Consider the following 21,957-nt stretch of genomic DNA (forward strand, 5'->3'; position numbering starts at 1 on the left):
ATCAAGCTTTCCAGTTACATTAAAAAAGGAAATTGGAATTCCTGTCGTGGCTCAGCGGAAACGAATCCGACTAAGAGCCATGAGGTTTCATGTTCGATCCCTGGCCTCGCTCAGTGGGTTAAGGATCTGGTGTTGCCATGAGCTGTGGTGTAGGTCACAGATGTGGCTCGAATCCTGAGTTGCTGTGACTATTGCAGCTCCGATTGGACCCCTACCCTGGGAACCTCCATGTGCGGCAGGTGTGGCCCTAAAAAGAACAAACAAGCAAACAATAAGCCATAGATAATTTATAAATAAGTGGACATGGCTGTGGTCCAATAAAACTTTGGAGTTCCTGTTGTGGGTCAGCAGAAACGAATCTGACTAGTATCCATGACAGGTTCGATCCCTGGCCTTGCTCAGTGGGTTAAATGATCTGGCATTGCCCCAAGCTGTGGTGTAGTTAGCAGACTCGGCTTGGATCTTGCATTGCTGTGGCTGTGCTGTAGGCCAGGGGCTTCAGCTCCAATTCAACCCCTAGCCTGAAAACCTCCATGTGTGGCCTTAAAAGAAAGAAAGAAAGAAAGAAAGAAAGAAAGAAAGAAAGAAAGAAAGAAAGAAAGAAAGAAAGAAAGAAAGAAAGAAAGAAAGAAAGAAAGAAAGAAAGAAAGAAAGAAAGAAAGAAAGAAGGAGGAGTTCCCGTCGTGGCGCAGTGGTTAACGAATTCGACTAGGAACCATGAGGTTGCGTGTTCGGTCCCTGCCCTTGCTTAGTGGGTTAACGATCTGGCGTTGCCGTGAGCTGTGGTGTAGGTTGCAGACACGGCTCGGATCCCACGTTGCTGTGGCTCTGGCGTAGGCTAGTGGCTGCAGCTCCGATTCAACCCCTAGCCTGGGAACCTCCATATGCCGCGGGAGCGGCCCAAAGAAATAGCAAAAAAAAAAAAAAAGACAAAAAAAAAGAAAGAAAAAAGGAGATGAATAACCCTGGCTGAGATTATTTCTCACTAGCTAATAATAATTTTAAAAATACATTAAGGAGTTCCCGTGGCACAGTGGTTAACGAATCCGACTAGGAACCATGAGGTTGCGGGTTCGGTCCCTGCCCTTGCTCAGTGGCATTGCCACGAGCTGTGGTGTAGGTTGCAGACACAGCTCGGATCCCACGTTGCTGTGGCTCTGGCGTAGGCTAGTGGCTGCAGCTCCGATTAGACCCCTAGCCTGGGAACCTCCATATGCCGCGGGAGCGGCCCAAGAAGTAGCAAAAAGACAAAAAGACAAAAAAAAAAATTTAAATTGGCCCTCCTCCACCACACTTTTTATACTGATTAATTTCTCTCCCGTCTTGACCTGTAGATCTCTTCAACATTCCAAATCACTATGTATTTCAATAATAATTCATTAACTTGATTTTGGTATTGACCACAAGACCTAGAAAATGTTTTTCAAATTTCCTGCTGATCTGTTCAATGATGGTTGTGCTTTTATGCTGAAATAGAGCCATGGCATTTAAAGCCAACAAAATGGGAGTGAATAGGAGGCTGCAAAACTCACCCTTGGCCTGACACCCGGGGGGTGGGGTGAGGTGGAGTCATCTTTTTTCTTTTTTTAAACCACTTAGAGAGTCATCTTTTTCCCAAGAGTCTTTTACTAAAAATAAACATATAAAAAGGGAAATTAAGGAGTTCCCATCGTGGCTCAGTGGTTAACGAACCCAACTAGTATCCATGAGGACCAGTGTTCGATGCCTGGCCTTGCTCAGTGTGTTAAGGATCTGGCGTTAAGGATCCATGCGCTGTGGTGTGGGTCGCAGACACATTTCAGATCCTGCATTGCTCTGGCTGTGGTGTAGGCCGGCAGCTACAGTTCTAATCGGACCCCTAGCCTGGGAATCTCCATATGCCATGGGTGCAGCCCTAAAAAGATAATCAATCAATCAATCAATAAAAAGGGAGATAAAGCCAATGTTGATCATTTCCAATTTTCTCTATCCCTTTTCAACAATTTTGTTTTACTGGTGTTTCACAAAGTATTTGCTGAATTTTGGAAAATTGAAATGTGCTTTAATATGTACATCTATTTACCTGTGTAGAAACAACCAAAGTCAGAGTTCCCATCATGGCTCAGTGGCTAACGAATCCGACTAGGAACCATGAGGTTGCAGGTTCGATCCCTGACCTTGCTCAGTGGGTCAAGGTTCTGGCGTTGCCGTGAGCTGTGGTGGAGGTTGTAGACGTGGCTTGAATCCCTCCTTGCTGTGGCTCTGGTGTAGGCCAGTGGCTACAGCTCCAATTAGACCCCTAGCCTGAGAACCTCCGTATGCCACGGGAGCGGCCCTAGAAAAAGCAAAAAGACAGAAACAACCAAAGTCTTGGGAGAGAAAAATCATTGCTTAGAATTTGGGGAGATATGCTCTTTTACAAAACTGCTATGATGCTTTCATGATCTCGGGGACCTTTGCCATACCTGCATTATGCTATATAATTCTGTTGTGTGATTTTCACACCAGCTTAGAGATGAGCATGAGTACTCTTCTTTTGCCAACGATACGGTCAAGGCTCAGTAAGGTCGCTGAGATCATCCAGGGCTGCTCAGTAAACGGGGGGTGGTGGGGCGGCAGGGGTTAGGGGAGATGGAGGCTGGAGTTCAAACCTGCCTCAGCCTGATTGCAAAGCTGAGCTCTCCAGAGCCACATCACTTTGAACATGGCACCATGCCTAAAAAAGCTTGTCGGAATGACATGTCTGTCATCTGTGTTAGCTGCAATTGTCATTGCTGCTCATGATTGCTCTTGGTTTAGGATGATAGAGCAGCTAAAGATAGTCGTTCACACATGGTGGGAGATCAGTAATACCTGAGAGAGAGAGGGAGGGAGCGACAAAGATAGAGAAATGGGGGCTAGGGACAGGAGAAGAGAGGCCTTTGCTGATACTGTGCGAAGAGGCACGGTTCTGGGGTCTCGTAGACATGGCTTCAAATCTGGCTCCCCACACAACAGCCGTGTCACATTGTACAAATGAAGTCAACTTTCTTATCTGTAAAATGGTGTGACTGGTAAGGGCTCCTTTGGGGGGCAATGATATGCCCATCACCTTGATTGTGGGAATAATTTCCCAGGTGTGTACATACCTTACATGTGTGCGGTTTATTCTATGTTAAATTATACCCCAATAAAACAATAATAATAATAATAGTAGCTTGTGTATCTTTATTTTATTTATTTATTTATGTATGTATGTATGTATTTATTTATTTATTTTCTCTTTCTGCCTTTTTTTGAGCCACTGCCATGGCATATGGAGGTTCCCAGGCTAGGGGTCTAATTGGAGCTGTGGCCACCAGCCTACTCCAGAGCCACAGCGACGCGGGATCAGAGCTGCGTCTGCGACTCACACCGCAGCTCACGGCAGTGCTAGATCCTTAACCCACTGACCAAGGCCAAGGATCAAACCCGCCACCTCATGGTTCCTAGTCGGATTCGTTAACCACTGCGCCACAATGGGAACTCCGCTTGTGTATCTTTAGGTTGCTATGAGGATTAGAGTTAGTATGTACTTAGAGTAACCCTGTCACCAATTCTAAATAAAGATAGCTCTAGCTACTGTCTGAGGATCTAGGTCTTGTTTATTTAGTTCAAGGCTATTTCTGAAGAATCCGACCAGGAACCACGAGGTTGCAGGTTCGATACCTGGCCTTGCTCAGTGGGTTACAGATTTGGCATTGCTGTGAGCTGTGGTGTGGGTTACAGACGTGGTTTGGATCCTGTGTTGCTGTGGCTGTGGTGTAGGCCGGCAGCTGTAGTTCCGATTGGACCCCTAGCCTGGGAACCTCCATATGCTGCAGGTGCAGCCCTAAAAGCACAAAACAAACAAACAAAAACAAAAAACAAGTTTATTTCTGAATCCTTTACATTAGAAGATATTTGCAGCATAGGACAGAGCAAAGAACAATCCCTCCATGGAATGTTACTTACTAGCTGGTAAATAAATAAATCCCTTAAGCCATGTAAGCCTCATTTTCTTCTTCTATAAAATGGGGGCAAGAACCTACCTCAGTGGTGATGAAAGAAGCAAAAAAAACCAAAGTTCTTAGCTTCATGGAGCTCTTGGGCTACCAAAGGAAAAATTACTCTGACACCACCTGTTAAAACAGTAAAGAAGACTATTCAAGATTCTTGCAATAGACGCCCTGAAAAGAGATCAGACCCAATTCTGAATACAGCCCAGACGAGTGGAAATTTCTGGCTAAGGTGGAGGGAGGATGAAGGACAGTGTGCCAGGAGGAAACGTTGAGGATAGGATTCCTACTAAACTGACTTAATGGGATCCCTGCTGAAGGCAGGCCGGGGGCAGGCGACATCGAGTGTGGTGGACGAGGAACGCTACCAAATACCAAGGATGGGGGGTGGCAGGGCTGGGGGGTTGGGGATCTCTCAAAGCTGGCTTAGCAGGATTCTTGCTAAGACTGGGCTCTGCCAGCCTGGCGAGGACGGGGCCACGGGCTCAGAGTTTCTATCAGTCCGGTTCTTTGAATATTCAGCTGGGCTCAACCCTTCTGAAGAGCAAATGTATGGTAAAAATGTCATTTAGTTTTGTCATTTAGCCTCTTGGGTATGAATTCCTCCGAGGGACAAGGAAGCTGGTGGGAGAGACAGGAGCTAATTTAGAAGCACAATCTTTGGGAAAGCCTGGGTGAGAGAGTCAGAGCCCCTGAGGGCAGAGATAGAGGTAAATCTTCCTCTCTTTTCTAGTTTGCTTAAACTTCCAGAATCGTGATGGAGGCTCTCCTGGGCTGCCTGGGTTGGCTAGCCCTAGGGAGGATCTGGGAGAAATGTTGCCAAAACTTGGCCTCTGTCTGCTGCTGCCGAATAGAAACTTGGAGACAGAGTTTTGGGTGAAGGAGAAAAAAGCAGATTTATTGCTTTGCCATCCTCCCTCCACCTTAGCCATAAATCTCCACTAATGCCTTAACATCTGTACCCCCCCCCCCAGGAGAAATTAGGAGATGGTTTTATAGTTTGGGAAGTGGAAAATAGGGCTGTAGATAAGGATCAGGGGAGAGGCAAGCTTGCATTGTTTCTCAAAGATGCTATTTAGTAGCTTCAGGACTGGTCCCGGGGTTCCTCCTTCTTCATCAAGTAGTTCTTCCATTTGTTGGGGGTTTCAGTTCTGCAGAAAGGCTCAAAGATACTGTTAGGTAAATTCCCCTGAGGAGGGACCAGAACCTGCCTTGTCTCTTGACTGTTCCTCCCAGGTCTCTACATCCCCTCTCCTCTCTGATTAGCAACTGCCCTCTGGAACTCAGGGAAGGTCATGGAAGCAGAAGTTTATACCCTAAAACAAAGAAATGGGGGACATAGAAAGGCTTCTGTTCCCAGGAGCCCACAGGACCCTGCTCAGTTACAGAAATAGCTTTGTTGGCAGGGGGGTTGGTTGTTTTTTTTTCACTAAATACAGATTCATAGTGAGGAATCATAATGGGTAAAACCAAGGCTAAAAATGCAAGCGTTCCCTAGCCTGTCAGCAGATACTGCTTTTAGTTATTTCTTTAATGGCTTATTGACATACTATTGATAGTGATTTTTAGATAGACACTGCAATTAATTCTTGTAATCAATATGCATTTTTTTTTTTTAATTCAAGGTGAAATCCAGCTGAATTCAAGAAGTTGTTGAGGAGAGCCTTCCCAGTGTCATCTGAAGCCCAGTCTGTGCTGAGCTTCTGCAGGACACTTTCAGTTCCTTCCGGAACAAGTCAGGCCAGAGAAGAAATGGAAACACACCTGCCTTGGCTCACTAACAGTGGACAGGGAGATAAAAGATCCCTCCTGGGGAAGCGTCAGTCACTTTACAGTGTCAGCAAGAAACCAAGTCAATGTGCAAAGGAGCTATAAATAATTCCCAGGGCCTCCCACAAATTGTTGGAGAATGTTCAGAAAAATCAAGCTGCTCCTGATCACTCTGAATTCCTTTCCCAGGTGTAGACAAAGGTTCAATGTCTCTTAGCTCCGGCCCCTCTGGGCTCTCTGTTGGGGACACTGCCCTCTTCTCTTTCTGTTGATCATGTGACAAAGCCCCAGAGCAGTGTCACACCTCTCTTTCCCCTCGTGGCAATCGATTAAAAGCAAGAAGGCTTGACTTTCTCTGTGCCTTGACTTACAGCGTTTTGCATTCTCAGCAAGCTTTTAATTCCTGATAAATGACTGAGTGCCTGGAAAGGAGCCGTCCCACTGGAAAGACTAGAGAGCTTGGGAGGCTGAGGAAATAAGTGCTTTTCCTCGATTCAAATCCAGTTTGGTTAATGGAGAGAGACTAAAAAGCCATTCACCAACAGAGAAGGAGCAGATCTCCCCGATGCAGCAGTCTTTGCAAAGTCACTCCTCTGGAATTCCTGTGAACTGAGTGAGGTGTTCCCCAACACCTGCCCTTCCCCCCCACACACACCCAACTCATAGGGAGAAGCCACCACCTGTTAATATGGCTGGATTTGAAGATAGAACCCTTGAAAGTAACTAAGGTTAAAGGAGGTTTGAAGAGTAAGCTCTGATCTAATAGGATTAGTGTCCTTACAAAAAGAGAGCAAGACACCAGCAGCTCGCTCTCTGGCTCTCCCCTCCTCCACCTCTCTGCAGGCACATGGAAGGAAAGCCTGTGAGCACATAGCAAGAAGGTGGCTGTCTACAAGCCAGGGACAGAGACCTCGTCAGAAACCAAATCAGCTTGTACCTTGACCTCGGACTTCCAGCCTCCAGAACCCTGAGACATGAATGTCTGTTGCGTGACTTCTTTAATTTTTTTTAATTTTTATTTATTTATTTATTTTGCTATTTCTTGGGCCTCTTCGGCGGCATATGGAGGTTCCCAGGCTAGGGGTCGAATCGGAGCTGTAGCCACTGGCCTACACCAGAGCCATAGCAACGCAGGATCTGAGCCTCATCTGCAACCTACACCACAGCTCATGGCAATGCTGGATCCTTAACCCACTGAGTAAGGCCAGGGATCGAACCCGCAACCTGCATGGTTCCTAGTCGGATTCGTTAACCACTGAGCCACAACGGGAACTCCAATGACTTCTTTATTTTATAACTGAAAGTTTGTGTCTTTTGCCCACCATCCCTGATAACTCCCTTTTTTAAACTGAGGTTGAATTTGCACACAGTGAAACGCCAGATCTTAAGTGTACTGTCCCATCAGTCCTAACGGATGCGCATCGAAGCGCAGAACACTGTCGTTGCCCTAGACAGTCTGCCTGCCCCTCACCACCAGTTCTTGTTCCCCAGAATTAACCACTATTTGGGTTTCCATCACTGTAACATAGTTTGCCTGGCTTAGAATCGTATATAAGTAGAATCATATGTGTAGGTTTTGGCCGGTAGGGAGGTCAGGCTTCTTTCACTAGGAAAATGTTTGTGAGATGCCTCTATCTTACATATGGCATTAGTTTGTTCCTTTTGCATTGCTGAGTAATATTTCACTGTAAGATGCACCATGGTTATCCATTCCATTGACGGGCACGCGGGACGCTTCCAGTTTGGGGGCTATTTATACATGAAGCTGCTGTCAACATCCTTGCACATGTTGTCCTCATTGCTCTTGGATAAATACTTAAGTCATAGGGTAGGTATAAATTTAACTTTAAAGACATTGCCAAATAGGATATACCACTTCATGCTCCTGCTGGCAGTGTCTGAGCAGTCAGACTGCCCCACCTTATTTCTTTTCAATTCTTTCTTTTTAGGGCTGCTCCTGCAGCATGTGGAGGTTTCCCAGGCTAGGGGTCTAATCAGAGCTGCAGCTGCTGGCCTACACCACAGCCACAGCAACACCAGATCTGAGCTGCGTCTTCGACCTACACCACAGCTCATGGCAACCCCAGGCCTCCAACCCACTGATCGAGGCCGGGGATTGAACCTGCATCCTCAAGGATACTAGTCGGGTTCGTAACCTGCTGAACTACGACAGGAACTCCCTGCCCACCTTATTTTTCATTTTACTGGGTGTGCAGTAGTCTTTCATTGTAATTTGCATTTGCATTTCCTGAAAGATATTGTGTGCTTTTTTGCATGTTTTCTGCCATTTCATTAGCCTGTTTTTGTGAAGTGCTGAAGTCTTTTGTCCATTTTTTATTTGGTTGTCTTTTTTATTATTAAGTCGAAGAAGTTCTTGATATATTAGATACAAGTCATTTGTCATAGGCATGTGTGGTGAATTCTCTTTCCCAGTCTGTAAATTGCCTATCAATTTTCTGGATGGTATTTTTTTTAATACATAGGAGTTTTTAATTTTGATAGTCTAATTTATTAATGCTTATTCTTTTATGGTCCGTGATTTTTATGTCCGTTCTAGGAAATATATCCCCACCTCATGGTTGTAAACCTATCTCTTTGTTTTATTCTAGTAGCTTTATCATGTTTGCTTTTTCACCTAGGTCTGCAATCTTCAGTTGATTTTTGTGTGTGGTATGAGATGAATAAGTTTCTTTATTTTTCCAAACACAGTTGTTCCAGCCCTGTCAGTTGGATAGATTTTCCTTGAATGCCTATGTGTGGACTTGGCATTACTTTGATATGTTTATATAAAAAAGAGCTCCCTGGAGTTCCTGTTGTGGCTCAGTGAGTTAAGAACCTGACTAGTATCCATGAGGATGCGGTTTCAATCCCTGGCCTCACTCAGTGGTTTAAGGATCTGGTGTTGCCACTGAGGCAGAATAATGAATGATGATTTAGGTTGTTAGTGTAGGAACATGGGCTTCGAAGTATTCTTTGATATAGTTGTTGATTAATATTTTGATGTATTCTTTGATATAGTTGTTGATTAATGCCTATGATTTGGGAGTTCCAGAAAATAACCTTCTCACAGGCCTTGTTTTCTATAGAAAATGCATCTGCTTTACATCTAGGTGGACATGAATCTCTAACTCACTCATTGACTGATGGGGAAGGAATGAGAGGAACAGCGACTCCCAGTCTAGGGGAAGGAAGACAAGGACTGTGCTGAGTCTGCAGTGGATCCAGAGGAACCTGGGCTGCCCTGCCCTGAACAAGGAAACCAGCGGTCAGTGTCCCAGGACCCTTCAAGCTGGGTAGGTGGTGGGCACAAACCAAGCTCTCTGATGATGAGAGAAAGAAAAAACATAAGAGAAATTCAGTCAGAAGAGCTGTGGGAGTTCTCGTCTTGGCTCAGTGGTTAACAAACCCGACTAGTATCCATGAGGACGCAGGTTTGATCCCTGGCCTTTCTCAGTGGATTAAGGATATGGCGTTGCCATGACCTGTGGTGTGGGTCACAGATTCGGCTCAGATCCCTCATTGTTGTGGCTGTGGTGTAGGCTGGCAGCTGTAGCTCCGATTTGACCCCTAGCCTGGGAACCTCCATATGCCACGGGTGCAGCCCTGAAAAGACAAAAGACAAAGAGAAAAAAAAAAAGCTCCGGGCCTTTGCAAATACAGAGGCCTAATTTGTTGTTTCCCTCCCTCATCCAAAGAGAACCGTCCAGGGTTCTTCCTGAAGCTCTGCTGTGAGGACCCTCTTGATCCAAAACACAGTCATGTCCTTTCATTTCTAGAAAACTGCCTGGAAACAAGGGCACTGAGCAGATGTATTTAGAGTTTTACTGCTGCCCTGGAGCAGAATTCAGGAGTCAGTAGCCTGACCAGTGTTCACTTTCCTATCCCCCCTCAAGAATTCTAAAGTCATTTTGATCATAGGAAAGCTGACATTTTAAGAAGAGTATTTTTTTTTTTGTCTTTTTGCCTTTTCTAGGGCCGCTCCCTCGGCGTATGGAGATTCCTAGGCTAGGGGTCTAATCGGAGCTGTAGCCACTGACCTCACCAGAGCCACAGCAACGCGGGATTCGAGCCGTGTCTGCGACCTACACCACAGCTCATGGCAACGCCGGATCCCTAACCCACTGAGGGAGGCCAGGGATCGAACCTACAACCTCATGGTTCCTAGTCGGATTCGTTAACCACTGAGCCACAACGGGAACTCCCAAGAAGAGTATTTCTTTTAATCCATGGCAGATACATCTCTTTGAAGCTTAGGTGGAAAAGTCTTCCTCCCAGTTATCACTGTCAAAAAGTCACGGTGGAGGCGCCTTGTAAATATATTGAGCATGTGGAAATGGGCAGAAAAGGGATTTGCTAGGCATTTACTCTGCTCGGTGCCCTGTGCTGAGATCTTCGAAGGCAGTATCTTCCTGGAAAGATCACACTTCCGTCTGGGAAAGGTTTTATCCTTGTTTATCTTCTAGATAAAGAAGCAGAGGCTCAGGGAGATTCAGCCACTTGCTTGTGGCCACAGAGCTGATTAATTCTGAATTTGAGCTGAGGGCTGTTGAGCTTCAATGCTGGTCCCTAACAACGATGTGACTCCTGGGTTTGGGTATATGTGTTTTGTTTTTTGCCAGATTAAAAAGTGTTAAAACAAAACTACCCCCCAAAATGTCGTAGTACCCTCAGATGCTTCAGAAGCTACAGTGTTTAAGACCAGAAGGATAACATGGTTGTTTCAGATTTTTGAGTTGGAATGTTTGGCAGGAAAAAGATACTTCCTTCATTGAATGCGTGACCAAGCTAGTGCCCTGTGGGGCTTCCAGGCACGCAAGCATTCACACGAGCCTTGCTGTGACCTCCATTTCTTGTTTTGGGGGACTAAGCTTCAGCCTCCATGACCTTCCCTGAGTTCCTAAGGACAGCTGCTAATCAGGGAAGAGGGGGGATATGGGGGTGAGGGGGAGCAGTGCAGCTTTGGGGCAGCATCCTGGTCCCTCCTCAAGGAATATACATAAAAATATCTGTGAGCCTTTCTACAGAACTAAAACCCCCAACAAATGGAAGAACTACTTGATGAAGCATTCTTCATTCCTGGAAGAAGGAGGACCACCAGAACCTGTCCTGGGGCCACTAAACACCAGCTTTGAGAAACAATGCACGCTTGCCTCTATGCTGATCCTTCTGTAGGGCCCCGATCCTTGTTCCACTCCCCAAACTGTAAAACCACCTCCTAACCGCTTCCAAGGAGGGCAGAGTCTTTAAGGCATCTGCGTGCCGTGGCCCCCTTTGCCTGGCAAAGCAATACAGCTGTCTTTTTCTCCTCCACCCAGAACTCTGTGTCTGCATTGCAACTCAGCACCAGCAGACAGAGGCCGAATGTCGGCAACAAATATGACTGTGTTGTTGAATAGAGCCTCTTTTCATTCCAGGTTCATTCGGAACAGACAGAAATCAATTTTTTTCTTACCAAGAAAAATAAAATGACATGCTCCACCAAGAAAAAAAAAAATGTCAGGTTCCATGTTAATGTTGTGAATAATGACACATGGCCAAAGGGGAAGAAAGACCAGACAATAGACACGAAGCAACAAAAGCAGGGACGCTGCTGAGCCTCTCGTCATTGCTGTCTGGTATGTCCTTTTTAGCTTTCTTTTATTTGTGGCGAAGAAAAAAAAAATCCTACCTGGTTTATAGATTTTTTTTTTCCCCCAGCTCCCTGGATATTCACTCTTAAAAATCTAAGGATTTAGCTGAAAATGGCTTATACAGCATCTTGAAAGGACTAGGGTTTTTTGCACATCTCAACTCCATCTAACCACAGTGGTGCAATTCTACCTGGACGCGCCCCCAGGCACCAGGTTCTGGAGGCTGCTGGGTGGCAGAAGGTCCTCCTTCCCCTCGTACCCTGGAGACAACTGCAAACCCAGGATGAGGACAAGCAAGGACCCACGGTGTTGCAGGGACCACTGCGTGCAGACATGAGGCAGGGGTCCACCGGCAGCCCCACCACCCTGAGGCCACCGCCCTCCTCCCTGAGAGACTTGGGCCCCAAGTGTGGGCCACCTTGATAGGGATGGAGTGGGATAGTTACTCGGGTAGTTGCAGAGGCCCCAATAAGGGATCATAGAAAGGGAAACCTAGAGCACTTTGGGAGAGCACTAAGTTAATAATTGCTCGAGAGGCCCATCGGAGCAAAGCAGGCTTGCTCGACCAGCCCAGCGGAGGCTCCAAATATGCCTCAGGTCATTGGGTGGGGGATGGGGGTGAGGCCTGCTTTCAGATGCAGCCCAAGGGCAGGACATTGAGGACCTCCCTTCTGCTGATTTGAACTCAAAGAACGAGGAAGAGGTGGTTGTTTCCTACCCCCAGCCCCCTTGGAGGATAAAACTTGCAGCCCGCCTCATCCTCAGGGTAGAGCCTCCTGCCTGCCCACTTGCATCTCTCACAAGCAAGTGTCCTATCTTAATAAATCTATTTCTTGCCTATCACTGTGTCTCTCGCTGAATTTCTTCTGTGCTGAGGCACAAAGAACCTGAGCCTCAGTAGTCCAGACACCAGGTGAGCGATTCCAATTTAAAAACTGTGGGTTCAAGTCCCAGTCTGGGTTCTGGCTAGGGGTTCAAGCCATGAGTGCTGTCAGTTTCAGCATCCTGGTTGCAGTCTCTCCGAGGGTCTCCCACAGAAGAACAAACCCAGCCTTCCCATGTCTTTTTTTTTCTCATTACCGCAGGGCTTTATTTTTCTGTCTCCCTTGCCAGCTGCGAAAAACAAACTACAGCAGCACTTCCGATGGCACACTTTCTGAGGCTGGAGCCGTCCCCACCTGCAGCCACCATCTGGGAGAGCCCTTCTCTAGCCCAACACACAGATGGTTCCAGCCGGCCCAGGAAGACAGCCGCTTGGCACAGCCCGAGACTGCTCTCCACAAACAGTGCGATTTCAGATTTCAATTGCGGCCCTTTGATTAGGCATCAAAGGTCCATTTGTGAGCATTTGAAATGGCATTTCTAAAAGGCAAATCTGCCCGTTTCAAGTGCTTCGGAGAGGCGCTGTGAGGACTGAATGCGCTGGCCGATTCTGAAAATGTGCTTGCACCGCGCCTGGAGAAAACACTCCTGTGGGTATAGCACTTTCTCTGCTCTGAGAGTCACCTTCTTCAGATACGTACAGATCATCCTAGCCCCACACCAGCTAAGATGAGAAGGAGGACACGGAAAAGGGAAGACAGTGGGGGACATTCTGTGAAATCTACCTACGGCCCCCGCCCCCAGCAGGTCCACGGGGCAGAGGGAGGGGTGGGCTGTGGGCCTCCGAAAGCTCGTGATCGTGATCGAAGCCCTTCAACTCTAATAAACCTGGACCTTAAGGATTTCAGATCTGAAAATCTGTAAGGAAAAGGGCTTGCATCCCAGTGGGTCACCCTACAGGGGTAAAAATGCAAGAACTGGAAGCTATTCCTTAGGAAATATTTGTGAACTCCTGGTCCTCTGCGGGGGGGGGGGGGGGGGGGGGCTGGGATTGGTCACATGTCAGGTCCCCTCCCGCCCTCCCCACCGCGCCCCTCCCACTTCCCTGTCGTCCCCTCCAGGAGGAATCGCTGTCCTCTTTGAGGCCAAATCTCTTGCTTTAGGAAGCCTTCCTTCCCGGTTCTAGAAAAAGCAATAGCTTCACAATCAGCTGATCTCGACTGCCATAAAAAGCTCTGCCTCTTTCTAGCTGTGGGTTTGTCAAGGAGTAACTTAACACCACTAGGCCTCAGTTTTCTCATCGGCAAAATGCCAAGACTATCTACTTCATAGGATTATTGTGAGAATTAACAGGCAATGTAATAAAGAATAGAGCCCAGGTTCCAAAGCCAGTAAATGGTCCATAAATATTAGTTTCATCATTTTGGCCCCTTACCATTTTCTGGTTTATTACAATAGCCTCTGAACAGTGGCCGGTGTGAGCACCCTCCTTCCTCATTCACCCAACACTACACCAACCCTGCAGAAGCCTCCTCTTCTCTCTCCTCGACATTGACTTCTTGTTACGTGAACAGTACCTACAAGAGTTTGTGTTCCGCTAAGCCTGGCAGCTGGTACCTTAAGTTGGGATCTTTTTTTCTTTTCTTTTTTCTTTTTTCTTATTGCAAGAGATGGAATCTTATTTGCTCCAACATGGTCTGGAAATGCCTTGATTCTCACCACCGAGGAGAAGTTGCGTCCTGGCTTATCCACGGCCCCCGTCATGTCCCCCACTCGCTCCGGCTTGTTTCTCACTCTGCCTTCCCTTCTGGGTCAGCCTCCGCCCCTGCTGCGGATTGCTGTGACTTGTGGCCAGGAAAGATGGCTTTTAGAAGTCCCAGAATCTCATCCTCCCAGACCGCTGACCTCCATAAAAAGAGGATGCATCCCCCTTGGTGTCCACTCGCCAGCTCCAAGGCCCAGGCCCAACTGGCCTACAGCAGTTCCATCTCTGTAGGACTGAGGCAGAGGCAGAACGCTGTGGTCGGGGTGACCCTCGGTGAAAGGAGGGTAGTTATGACATCCCAAAGGGTCGTGCTGCCTAATCAAGCACAGCACCTGCTCCTGCTAGCCAGGGATCCCAGCACCAGCCACCCACAGCCTCACTGCTCAAGCATCAGAGGAAGCCCAGCAGGAGAGTCCGGGGCGGGGCGGGCTCCCAACCTGACCCTCCCTGAGGGGTGGGGTAGATTCCAATCCAGGCTCCCCCAGAACCCTAGCACCACTGGGTCCCAGCATGGGACAAGGCAGGTCTCCCTAGCATCTGGCCTCTGGAGACCAAGCTTCAAAAAGTGTGGAAAGGAAGAGCAAAGCCACCCAGGGCCACCTGAACGCCTGGTGGACCGCAGGAAGTACTAAGCACCATGACCTTGACTCTCTGCGCGGCTCAGTGATTAATCTTGCTGGACCAGAAAGGAGGTGCTCTTGTGCTTCAGGAGGAGTGAAACTGGACCGTGGCAGCTAAGCCAGGTCTTTCAAGAGTTGCCATCACATTGCCAGAGCACTTCCAGCCTCACAGTCATCTGCTCCCAGGAGCCGCACACCCACCCACCCACAGACACATGCAGACACACGCGGACACCCCCCTCCGCCCCCCCAGCGCTGTGGTGAGGAGGTTACAGGGATGTGTCTGTAGAGAGAACAAATGGGTTGTTTGGTCTTTACTAGGTGCCTTTTATCTGTCGATCACAGGAACATTTTCAAAACAGTTAACCAACACGTCTGTAAGAAAAGAATTGTCATTGACCTTCCTCAAATGAGAAAACGGAAACAAAAAGCTAAAGGTGACTTTCCCAAGGCTCTTCAGAAGTGGGATTTCAGCAGCGTGAGGCACAGATTCTGAACAGGCCTCCCCTCTCCCCTCTCTCGCTACCAGGAGCCCGGCTTCCTTAGCAGCCAGAGGATGAAATCCACACGGTTAAGCTGATAAGACTGGTCAGTGTCACACAATGCTGGATTCCTTCAGAGGAGGAGACTTTTAAATACATTTAAAATTAACGTTTTAGCTTAATCTCAAGGTCAGAAGAAATCATAGAGCTCATGTAATCCGTTTCTCCCTCTAGTCCTGCCCCCAAATGTTCTCATTGAACATATCAAGTCACAGGGAGCCGCCCACAGAAAACGCTGCTTCCAACCCGAGACACCAGCAGCTGTCGAAACATCCCGCTTTCCGTTAAATTAGAATAAGTCTCTTCTGAACTCTGTGCATGACTTCTGTCTTTGCCCATTAGAATCCATTCCTATCGTCTTCCTTTTTTTCTCCCTTCTGGCTGTTATTTATTAAGTAACTACTCTGTGCTCTGTATTGCCTCGGGGCCTGGGACCCAGCATTGCACAAGAAAGGCCCTGGCCTCGAGGGGATTCTATTTTAGTGGATAAAGATAGAAAAATAATAATAACAATAAAACAAATGAACAAAAATTTCAACTCATGCTAAACCTCATAGAGGAAATGAAACATGGTAATGAGATTAGGAGCCTGGCAGGAGGGGCTGCTCCCTGTGAGGGTTATAACAGGCTAAGATGGAGTTCCCATTGTGGCTCAGTGGTTAATGAATCCGACTAGGAACCATGAGGTTGTGGGTTCGATCCCTAGCCTTGCTCAGTGGGTTAAGGATCTGGCATTGCCATGAGCTGTGATGTAGGTTGCAGACATGGCTCCGATCCCGAGTTGCTGTGGCTACGGAGTAGGCCAGCAGCTTCATCTCCAATTAGACCCCTAGCCTGGGAGCTTCCATATGCTGCGGGTGCGGCCCTAGAAAAGACATAAATAAATAAAAGGCTGAGATGACATTTGAGATGCCATGTGAATGTTCCAGCGGTCTTTCCTCAGCCTCTGCTCATGTGTGAAGCCAGACACCGTGACACTTGTGTGTGCCTGTGTGGCTGTGTGTAGACTCACATACACAGCTTCTTCTTTCCTCTTGGTGACACACCTCTAATCCTCTGTCATTTCGCCTATGTACACCTGTTTATTAGTGCTGCTCTTCAAACAGGGTGTTCCAACCCGGATCATCCACTCTAAATTTGGTCAGACCGATACAGGAGGGTTGGGTCCATCTGCCAGTCCCCTAGTTCTGGGCTCCCTCCCTCCATTAACTGGACTTCTGTGCTTCCAGACTTTGGGGTGCCAAAGTCGCAATCGGCTTTGAAAGCCTGCGGCTCATTAGTTTTCCCATTACTAAGCGCTCAGCCCACTAAACACAGTAAGGTGATCACATGTGCTGTTGCTGGGCATCCTGGCCGGCATCCCATAATTTTGTCACTGTGGGTGGGGAGGGGTAGACAAGGCTAGGACCTGGGTCTCACCTTTTTTCTGTCAAAGCTATCTTGCCACCTGCTTAATATGTTTTCACTGCAGATACTGTCATGAGGATTTTCACTGTCCCTCTGCATTTCAGTCTCAGATTTGATAAGCATGACACCAAGATTCAGATCCAACTCATGATAAAAATATTTCCCAACAAGGGACAGGGAAGGACTTTGGGCAGTCTCTCTGGTACCAATCCATCTAAAGTTTAATGAGCCAGTCTACGTAAGAGAGAAATATACAAGACACTTGCTGAAATTCAAATACGCTGTATACATTCATTCATGACCCAATGAACAGAGACAGAGTTCATTGGGGTATGATGTTCTTAAACCAGGGCTGAGTCCTGAATGTGAGCACTCAAAACCTCCCCCTTTGAAACTATGTTCTAAATGTGTGTTCTAGAATCTTGCCTAATCTATACACAGTATGTTCACTAGTTTAAAGAACATACTTTTTTATTTTCCTCTTTTGAAAATTCCAATTTTAGGAGTTCCCATTGTGGCTCAGTGGTAACAAACCCAGCTAGTAGCCCTGAGGACTCGAGTGTGATCCCTGGCCTCGCTCAGTGGGTTAAGGATCCGGTGCTGCCGTGAGCGGCAATGTAGTTTGCAGACACGGCTCGGATCTGCAAGGCTGGCAGCTGCAGCTCCAATTCCGCCCCTAGCCTGGAAACTTCCATGTATCACGGGTGCAGCCCTTAAAAGACAAAAAAAAAAAAAAAAGAGGAAGAAGAAGAAAATTCCAATTTTAATCCCTGGATCATGATCCAGGATCCCCCAGAGGCAGCAGTGCTGCTGCAGTTGAAATGGAAGTTTTTTCTCAGTGTCCCAGGGCGCATTCCCTTTGGGGACAGAGACATAAGAACTTATAAACCACAACAGCTTCACTTTTATAATCTTTAATCCAACCTTGGGTCACTTTCATGATAGCCAGTAAGATTCTCATCCCTAAAACATTTTAGGTAGAAAATAGGAATTGAGCACTTCTCCAATTATTGCTTTTTGTCTATCGCTTTTGTTGTTCATACCTTTTATTTGAGGATATAAAGAAGTTTCCCAAGGGTAAAGCAGAGAGTGAGAAGAAAGGAAACCCACATAACAAATAAATGAAAGACAAATCCAGCACAATTTCATTCATATGTGGAATGTGAAAAACAGACCCCCCCAATGTGAAAACCAAAGCAAACAAACACATAGCAGAGCAGTGGCTTAGAGGAGGGAAGGGGCAGGTGAAATGGGCAAAGGGGACCAACTGTATGGTGATGAACGGAAACTAAATTTTTGGTGGTGACCTGTAGGGTTTACGAAGTAGACAGACATATAATGTGCACACAAAACATTTAATATAGTAAATCAATGTTACCTCAATTTTTAAAATCTTAGGGGAATTCCTGTCATGGCTCAATGGTAAAATGCCAGTCAGGTATCCATGAGCACACAGGTTCAATCCCTGGCCCTGCTCAGTGGGTTAAGGATCTGGCATTGCTGTGAGCTATGGTGTAGGTGGCAGACGCAGCTCAGATCCCACATTGCTGTGGCTCTGGCATAGGCCGGCAGCTACAGTTGCGGTTAGACCCCTAGCCTGGGAACCTCCATATGCCGCAGGAGTGGCTCTAAAAAGAAAAAAAAAAAGAAAAAAAAATCTTAGGAAAGAAATGAGACTTTACATTGATATTTTTAGTATATTTTGACAATTAAATTTCTAAATTCATAGCTGCCTGATCTCACCACTATGCTGAGAAATTTCTCTAAGACTCCAATGACATCCTCTTTCACACCCAAGGGTTTTCTAATTACAAAGGTTTCCCTTTCTGATCTGAAAGAATTCCGCAGCAACGATGATCCCCACGGTTGAGTCTCTTAACGTCCCAGAAATAGAGCTGTCACCAAAACTAGTGGAAAATCTGTGGGCAGCACTGTTTTCATGGTGTGAGAATTCCAGCCCAGGCCCTCTTACGTCCAGCCCTCACTCCTGATTAACCCCCAAGCCAGCCTTGGGCTTTGCCTCGGGACCTATGATTCACTTCCACTCTCAGGCCTGGCGGCTCCACACGAACACACAATGTCCCTTCTGCCACTCTCTTTTATTTATTTATTTGTTTATTTGTTTATTTATTGCTTTTTTTAGGGCTGCCCCCTTGGCATATGGAGGTTCCCAGGCTAGGGGTTGAATCGGAGCGGTAGCCACCAGCCTACACCACAGTCACAGAAACTCGGGATCTGAACCGCCCATCTTCGACCTACATCACAGCTTATGGTAACACCGGATCCTTAACCCACCTATCGAGGCCAGGGATTGAACCTGCATCATCATGGATACTAGTTGGATTCTTTTCCACTGAGCCACAGCAAGAACTCCCTGTCTCTCTTTTAATCTTGACTGAGAAACTCTCCATCGGGTAAAGGGGACATTCTCCAAAGAAGGATGTTCTGTCTGGGCCACCCTTTCACAAGGGTTTATGCTGACTTGATGATCAATCTGGTCACCAGGCAAGAAACTCAAATATGGGATTGCACCTACTGAATCAGGTGTGTCCCTAAAACAATACATAGAGTAAGCTTTTAATGCAGGGCTTTATAAAGACTCCACAGTGATAGCTGATGATATCAGTAGATACACAGATACATAGATAGATGGGGTTGAAATACTGGTTAATATGCAAGTGTTCAACAAATAGATATGTGTAGAAATAAAATGTAGGGAATAGAAATAGATTATATATATTATATATATAATATATATGCCATTTTCTGAATGCTTTGTTTCTTTCTTTACTTTTTTTTTTCTTTGTCATTTTAGGGCCGTGCCCACTACATATGGAGGTTCCCAGGCTAGTGGTCGAATCAGAGCTGTAGCTGCCCGCCTATACCACAGCCACAGCAATGCCAGATCTGAGGCGCATCTGTGGCCTACACCACAGCTCATGGCAGTGCCAGATGCTTAATCCACTGACCAAGGCCAGGGATCGAACCAGCATCCTCATGGATACTAGTCGGGTTCGTTAACCACTGAGCCACAGTGGGAACTCCCTGAATGCCTTGTTTCTTAAGTGAGTTGATATACACCTGATTTCATAGGGCAAGGCTCCCCTTGTCTCTGTGCGTATCTATGCTTTTTTTTGGAAGAGGTTATCTGAAGAAGAGGAGGAAAAGAGGAAGAGGAGGAGGAAGGGGAGGCTGATATTAAGGAGGGCTTACTAAGTTGCAGGAGTTTCTTATACCTTGTTGCATTCTATACACATGTGATGGAACAGCTTTGATTATTATCCCCCATTTTACAGCTAAGAAAATGCGAGCGCAGATGAGCTCAGATCAGTGAAGTCATAAAATCAGTAAAAGGCAGAGCTGGATTTTTGACTCAGTTTCTTCTGATTCCAATCCCCACTCTTTCTACCACCTGTTCTCTTAGCAACAAGGACCTGATCCACTGGATGTCCCCTTAGTCTCATGACACACCACGTGCACATTTTCAAACAACAAGAATATTCTGGGAGCTCCTGTTGTGGCTCAGTGATTAACGAATCTGACTAGGAACCATGAGGTTGTGGGTTCGATCCCTGGCCTTGCTCAGTGGGTTAAGGATCCGGCATTGCCGTGAGCTGTGGTGTAGGTCGCAGATGCAGCTTGGATGCCGTGTTGCTGTGGCACTGACGTAGGATGGCAGCAACAGCTCTGATTAGATCCCTAGCCTGGGAAACTCCATATGCCACGGGTTCTGCCCAAGAAATGGCAAAAAGACAAAAAGAAAAAAAAAAAAGAATGTTCTGCAAGATATTTTAATTCAAAGAAAAAACTGAATTGCATATGCCTAAATATGCTTTGGGTTTTCTGGGGCTCGTTACAAACATTTCCCTCTCCCATTTCAGGTAGGCATTTGATTTACAGAGCCAAATAGACCAATCACTTCTAAAAGGACAGAAGAAATATTTCATTCCAAATCCAAATCACTCAGCAGTTAGGCTTTCCATGTTCCTTGTAATTACCAATATCATTTATGCCAAGGCCATGAGTGTGCATAAAACTGGAGATTTGTAGGTAGTCCTCCAAAGGAAAGAATTAGTACTATCTGTAAAGAAATACAGTGACCTGAGGAACAGCAAAGATTCTAGGTTTTTGTAGCAGCAAAGAACCTTCACCAATGATGTAATTACCATTTAATCAGGCTAAGGAAGAGGACTTCACAGGATCTCACCCAGTTGGTCCAACTACCCTCTACCTTTCTCTTGGTCCCTATAAATGTGTTTTTTAAATGGATTTAATTTTAACAGCTTGTGGACGGTGGTGGAGATATCTCTGCTGAGAGCCAACTCAGATTCTGGAACACTGACTTGGCATCCACAGAGTGGAAACACAGAAAATGGAGACAAAACGAGTCTCATTCTTCTGGCCAAATACAGAAGGATTCAGGGCCACTTTTAGCCTCGAGGCTGTGCCCAGGAATTTGCTGCAGCGCAGCCGGAAGCAGGGGAGAGGAATGGCAGGGGATGATGAAGGACAGAGGAAATACTAACCGTTTCTCCCTGCTGATCCGCAAAATCAATATGGAAGGAGACACCTGTCGCCAAGAACAAGGCTGCCTGCCTCCCCTCACTTTCTGCCGTCTCCGCTTCCTCCATCAGGCTGTGATGCTTTGCCCCCTTCCAGATCACAGCCTCGCTGGAAACCTGCCTGCATCCACAGCATCCTTAATGCAGCTGCCTGCTTTCCCTCCAGCCCAGGTTCCCGGTCCCCAGCCCCTGCTGGCTTCAGCTTTCATCTCTTGGGTGGCCCCTCCCGCTGCTGCCGATGCCTGCACAGATGGCATTTGGTGTTGGCGGGGGTTGGGGGGTGGGGGTGGGGGGGGTTGGAGAAGGTGGGATGCGGCAGAGGCGTTCCACCGGCTCTTGACCTTAAACCACCTTTAAGTGGGAAGGATGTGTCATCAACTGATAAAATTCTAAATGACAACTCATTTTCATTCTGCGGTCCAGAATTGTTGAATATTTCATTCCTATCATCCGCTCCTTCTCCGGCAACCCTCACATTCCAGGAAGGGCTCCCCCGGGAACTGCCTAAAAGGTCCGTGCCTGCAACGCTCGAGGGTCCGCAGGCTCTGCTGGCCGGTGCGGGCCGGGGGCGCAGGCTCCGTCAGTGTCTCAATGCTGCCCTCTGCTGGGCGGCCGCGCCTCGGGCAGCGCCCGGAGCAGGGACGCGAGGCCACCGTGCAGTTAAATGGAGGGGGTCACCTTTGCGGGAGGGGAGATGGCACTAAGCAGTGTGTAGTTGTACCAGAAGGCGCACAGCAGAAGTGCACCGCCTTCGAGGATGGATGGTCAGCTGCTCTTTCCCCGGCGCGGCCGCTCCGACCCGCTCTCCGATGTCAGTACACAGAATGAAGAAAGCCATTGTCGC

General features: G+C 47.1%; 1 long non-coding RNA gene across 2 annotated transcripts; it reads left to right on the top strand.

The window, feature by feature from the left end:
* Positions 1 to 8,646: 8,646 nt before the first annotated feature.
* LOC125128817 (uncharacterized) lies at positions 8,647 to 13,111 on the top strand. 2 transcript variants are annotated; one of them, XR_007135328.1, is made up of 3 exons: positions 8,647 to 9,058; positions 11,180 to 11,380; positions 12,481 to 13,111. It is a non-coding gene; the product is annotated as an uncharacterized LOC125128817 (long non-coding RNA). The 2 variants fall into 2 exon arrangements; XR_007135327.1 differs by lacking the exon at positions 12,481 to 13,111 and adding an exon at positions 11,463 to 12,154.
* The last annotated feature ends 8,846 nt before the right edge of the window (positions 13,112 to 21,957 follow it).

This window comes from Phacochoerus africanus, chromosome 6 (assembly GCF_016906955.1).
Source record: "Phacochoerus africanus isolate WHEZ1 chromosome 6, ROS_Pafr_v1, whole genome shotgun sequence".
NCBI lineage: Eukaryota > Metazoa > Chordata > Mammalia > Artiodactyla > Suidae > Phacochoerus > Phacochoerus africanus.